The sequence below is a fragment of the Monodon monoceros genome, unplaced genomic scaffold (genome assembly GCF_005190385.1).
Source record: "Monodon monoceros isolate NGI ecotype Baffin Bay Population unplaced genomic scaffold, NGI_Narwhal_1 Super_Scaffold_5, whole genome shotgun sequence".
Taxonomy (NCBI): domain Eukaryota; kingdom Metazoa; phylum Chordata; class Mammalia; order Artiodactyla; family Monodontidae; genus Monodon; species Monodon monoceros.
The window spans coordinates 95,224,001-95,230,000 of NW_021703782.1; positions in this window are offsets into that span (position 1 = coordinate 95,224,001).

The window sequence follows — 6,000 nt, forward strand, 5'->3', positions numbered from 1 at the left end:
TATTGTGTTATTCATCATTGTTTGTTTGCTCTTTAGTTCTTCTGGGTGCTTGTTAAACATTTCTTGTATTTTCTCCATTCTATTTCCATGATTTTGGACCATCTTTACTATCATTCCTCTGAATTCTTTTTCAGGTAGACTGCCTATTTCCTCCTCATTTGTTTGGTTTGGTGGGTTTTTACCTTGCTCCTTCATCTGCTATGTGTTTGTGTGTCTTCTCATTTTGCTTAACTTACTATGTTTGGTGTCTCCTTTTCGCAGGCTGCACTTTTGTAGTTCCCGTTGTTTTTGGTGTCTGCCCTCAGTGGCTAAGGTTGGTTCAGTGGGTTGTCTAGGCTTCTTGGTTGAGGGGACTGGTGGCTGTGTTCTGGTAAATGAGGCTGGATCTTGTCCTTCTGGTGGGCAGGCCTGCATCCAGTGGTGTGTTTTGGGGTGTCTGTGACCTTATTATTATTTTAAGCAGCCTCTCTGCTAATGCGTGGGGTTGTGTTTCTGGCTTGCTAGGTGTTTGGTATAGGGTGTCCAGCACTGAAGCTTGCTGGTCGTTGAGTGGAGCTGGGTCTTAGAGTTGAGATGGAGATCTCTGGGAGACTTTTTGCCATTTGATATTACATGGAGCTGGGAGGTCTCTGGTGGCCCAGTGTGCTGAATTTGGCTCTCCTACCTCAGAGGCACAGGTGTGACACCCAGCCAGAGCACCAAGACCCTGCCAGCCACACGGCTCAGAAGAAAAGGGAGAAAAAAATAATGAAAGTAAGAAAAAAATAAAATAAAATGAAATAAAGTTGTTATAATAAAAATTAATTATTAAAAGAAAAAAGTAAAATGTAATAAAAAAGAAGAAAAAAAAGGAAAGCAAGAAAGAAGAGAGCAACCAAACCCAAAAAGAAATCCACCAATGATAACAAGTGCTTAAAACTATACTAAAAAAACAAACAAACAAAAAACGGGCAGATAGAACCTTAGGCCAAATGGTAAAAGCAAAGCTATACAGACAAAATCACACAAAGAAGCATACAGATACACACACTCATAAAAATAGAAAAAGGAAAAATATATATATATCATTGCTCCCAAAGTCCACCGCCTCAATTTTGGGGTGATTTGTTGTCTGTTCAGGTATTCCACAGATGCAGGTACATCAAGTTGATTGTGGAGATTTAATCCGCTGCCCCTGAGGCTCTGGGAGAAATTTCACTTTCTCTACTTTGTTCTCACAGGTCCTGGGGTTCAGCTTCGGATTTAGTGTCGCCTCTGCGTATAGGTCGCCTGAGGGCCTCTGTTCTTCCCTCAGACAGGACGGGGTTAAAGGAGCAGCTGATACGGGGGCTCTTGCTCACTCAGGCCGGGGGGAGGGAGGGGTACAGATGCCGGGTGAGACTGCGGAGGCAGCGGCCAGCATGACATTGCACCAGCCTGAGGCGTGCCGTGCGTTCTCCTGGGGAAGTTGTCCCTGGATCACGGGCCCCTGGCAGTGGCGGGCTGCACAGGCTCCTTGGAGGAGGGGTGTGGAGAGTGACCTGTGCTCGCACACAGGCTTCTTGGTGGCGGCAGCAGCAGCCTTAGCGTTTCATGCCCGTCTCTGGGGTCCGCGCTGGTAGCCGCGACTCGCGCCCGTCTCTGGAGCTCGTTTAGGCGGTGCTCTGAACCCCTTCTCCTTGCGCATCCCGAAACAATGGTCTCTTGCCTCTTAGGCAGGTCCACACTTTTTCCCGGACTCCCTCCCGGCTAGCTGTGGCGCACTAACCCCTTCAGGTTGTGTTCACGCCGCCAACCCCAGTCCTCTCCCTGGGTTCTGATCTCCGAAGCCCGAGCCTCAGCTCACAGCCCCGCCCGCCCTGGCGGGTGAACAGACAAGCCCCTCGGGCTGGTGAATGCTGGTCGGCACCGATCCTCTGTGCGGGAATCTCTCCGCTTTGCCCTCTGCACCCCTGTTGCTGTGCTGTCCTCCGTGCCTCCGAAGCTTCCCCCCCCCCCCCGTCTCCACCAGTGAAGGGGCTTCCTAGTGTGTGGAAACTTTTCCTCCTTCACAGCTCCCTCCCAGAGGTGCATGTCCCATCCCTATTCTTTTGTCTCTGTGTTTTCTTTTTCTTTTGCCCTTCCCAGGTACGTGGGGAGTTTCTTGCCTTTTGGGAGGTCTGAGGTCTTCTGCCAGCGTTCAATAGTTGTCCTGTAGGAGTTGCTCCACATGTAGCTGTATTTCTGATGTATTTGTGGGGAGGAGGGTGATCTCCGCATGTTACTCTTCCACCATCTTGAAGGTCTCTCTGTTCTACTTTAAATGTGAGATTCCTACCATTGAAAACGGAAGTGCAGTCACTCACAAGATTTAAATACCATTTCTCAAGAGAAAACAGTTATTTGCTGGTTTTAAAGCTGAACTCAGTTTCTTTCCTGGGTCCTCACTGGAGAATTCATGTGTCATGTAATGTGAGGTGTCCTCTTCAGTATCTCTAAAATGCTTTTTAAAATTAGTTTTATGAGCTTCCTCCTCGTAAAGTCTCTCTGTTTATACTACTCCATAAATGCATATTTACTAGGGACCAGACAATAATAGTGTCTAATATTACCATAATAATGAAATCAGCCACCATTTAGTGAGCATTTATTATGTGTCAAGCACTGTGCAAAATATTTTTGTTTACATTGTTTTCACGCATCCCCAGAAGAAGGGAGAGGGCAAGAATTACTGTCCACACTTTCCATATGGTGAATCTGAGGTTCCAACAGGCTGGATGACCACCCAAGGTCAAACCACTAATAAGTGTATGGCCAGGAAGCCTACTCACCTCCAAGGTCTGTGCATTTAGTGCTGCTTTGCTCCACAGTTCAACCTACTCTTTTGGAAACATGGTTTTCAATATGAGTGGTTAAGGTAGAAATCAACTGATTTTCTCAATGAGGGAAAAGAAGCTCTGAAAGGTGAAATGCATTTCCTAGGGTCCCATGAGTCTTTTGACGTAAGGTGCCATGTGCTCAGCCCCTTCTGGCTGAAACTATATTGTGTTCTGTTCTAGCAGATGTAACACTGGTTGACATGAACAGAGAACAGAGGTTCTTATGTTCCTGCCTTCTTATGGGCAGAGAATATTTTCAGAAAAGTATTGAAAATGTCAGGCAGATTGGTTTAGTTATAACTCCTGACTCCTAAGCATTCAAAAAATGTATTACTTTCTACTTATTTTTTCTGTACAAAGCACTAATGTTACTTTTAAGGTGAGTCAGAGAAGAAGACTCTTAGTGGAAGAGTTTTCACCTAGATCATCTGGTTCAGTAACACATAGTAAGGGCACACCCTCTCTGGGCGAGTGTTGTCAGTCAATCTCCTTGATTTCACAATTTACATTCTCTATCTCTCCTCAGCTACAAAGGAAAGCCTCTCCTGCACTTCAGACAGCAAAGTCCTGCCGATACCCTGCCCACATCAGTCTCCATTCAAATGCCCGCACAATGACCCCATGGTTACAGGTAGTGAGTTAACGAATCCGCATCCTTTAAGGTGTTTTTTCTTTTACTGACACAGGGAATTGGAATGACCACCTTTGAGAAAGAGGCAATGATGTAATACAGCCTATTGTCTAGACCTCTGAGACCTGCTGACAGTCCTGCTTTCGAATCTGGCCCAGTTGTTTACTTGCCATGTGTCCTAGAGTAAGTCCCTCACTCTCTGAGTCTCAGCTTTCTCGTTCGTAAAAAAGGCAAATTAATTGTACCTATTTCCTATGATAGTTGGGAACGTTGTTAGGGAGAAGGTTGTGTGTTTCCATGTGGAAGGAGGCCCATAAGCAAACACTTACTTGTAGGTTCTCACTGCCCCCCCATTTGTGTAATTGGGATGAAGAACAAGGAATTCATAGTTCAGCACCAATCCCTTTCCTCTTTAGAATCTTCCTGTCTTCTGAGAACCTGTGATCTGGTTTGCCCTCTGTCATGCAGTAAACTAGGCAGTAATGGTCCTGCACATGCCCGAGAGGCCTGGGGATATCCAGGGCTTCTGTGACCAGGTGGATGCCTCTGTCTCATTCTGAAAGAACTCCACTGTCCATTCTTAAACAGCTCTTTCAGTAATAAAGCCAACATTTTGCTCTCTATCAGCCCAGTCCTTTGTGTAACTTGGTTACACAACTTCAGAACTTGGGAGACTCCCTAAATTCCCAGTGGGGTTTAAATAAAATAATGTGGATGAAGTGATTAATACAGTGCTCTTGGTTCTGTTTAGGAGACATGTTCTCAGGTGTACTTTCTTCAAATGTGAACTTTGTGTGGCTTAGGAGGCAGCATTCTAATTGATGCATCTGTTCCCCATTATTAATAATTAGTAATTATTGAGAATTTGCTAGGTGCAAAGTTCTGTGTTTGGCACTGTGTATAATGCAGTTGTGAAAGAGTGAACCTGACCCCGCCCCTGCCAGGCTACTGGTGAGAAGAAGAAAAATGTGTGCATATTTGCACAACCAGGCAAGAAAGAAATATAATGCAAGGGAGAGTAGATGAATTGCTAAGAGAAGCTGGTGTATATCAGGTACAGTTAATTGTTTTTATTCAAGGAGAAAGCAGTTTTTAATTTTTTTTAATCATGAAATTGATGTAAGGGCTTGAGAAAGCTCCTTATTTTCGTTGGGCCTCAGTCCCACATCTGAAAATAGAGGAGGGTCATTGAATGACACGGTCCTTTAGAGTCTTCCTAGGCTGACATGCTTCAGTCCATTCTCTTCCTCTATCTCAAGGTCTGTAAGGGCAGTAAGACAGGGGAGGATCCTTAAATAAACCTCATGGTGCCTTGGGGACTAGGCTAGGAGGCACGGGGAGGACAAGCCCTGCTTCCCTGTGCCCACCTTACCTCTGCGTGGTTTCATTTTATCCCAGTTCATCCCTCAGAGGAGTGATTCATGCTTCTTGTTGGTGACATGACACCACTCATGTCCTCCTGGGTACCGTCTTCACTCTGTCTTTAGTCAAAACTAAAACCAGCTTCAAAGAGAACCAGTTGTGTCTCTGGTCTTGCCCAGGCAAACTGTAATGAGGCAACACCAGATTTTGGTTCCATCTGTATGTAAGCAGAGAGTCACCACAAGTCCCAGGGGGAGCCCTACCTGAGGTGCAGAACTTGGCACTTCCATGCTTCCCACTGGGAGAGGGTGAAGAGTGGAGTAGAAGGAGCACACGGTGTATTCAAAATAGCCCATCCGCTTAGGTCAGTACTGGACTCCCTCATATCTGAGGCCACGTTAGGGTGAGAGAAGGAAAAGATATGATGATCATCATAGTGTTTTTTTTAAATTTACTTAATTAATTTTTGTCTGTGTTGGGTCTTTGTTGCTGTGCACGGGCTTTCTCTAGTTGCGGCAAGTGTGGGCTACTCTTCATTGCGATGCACAGGCTTCTCATTGCAGTGGCTTCTCTTGTTGCACAGTACAGGCTCTAGGCACACGGACGATAGAAGTTGTGGCACACGGGCTCAGTAGTTGTGGCTCACGGGCTCTAGAGTGCAGGCTCAGTAGCTGTGGCGGACGGGCTTAGTTGCTCCACGGCATGTGGAATCTTCCCAGACCAAGGCTCGAACCTGTGTCCCCTCTGTTGGCAGGCGGATTCTTAACCACTGCACCACCAGGGAAGTCCCGATCATAGTGATTATTTATTGAGTATCTACTATGTGCTAATTACTGATCTAAGTGCTTTATATGCCATTCCTTTTAATTCTTGAAATGACACTGAGGTAGTTACATTATTATCCTTATTTTACACATGAGGAAACTGAGGCACACAGAGTTGCAGTAACTCATCCAAGGTCACACATCTAGTAAGTGGCCAAGCTGAGATTGAATATTTGTCCATCTCCAAAATCTCTGCCCTGTACTGCAGTTTTATATGACATCCCTCTTATGAGGTCTGTGTATGACAAGACAGTTTTTATCCACTGGCCTCACTTTTCCTTGTCTAAAAAATGGCTCTTTCCCTCAATAGAATTTTTTCTTTTTTTTTTTTTTTTTTTTTTTTTTT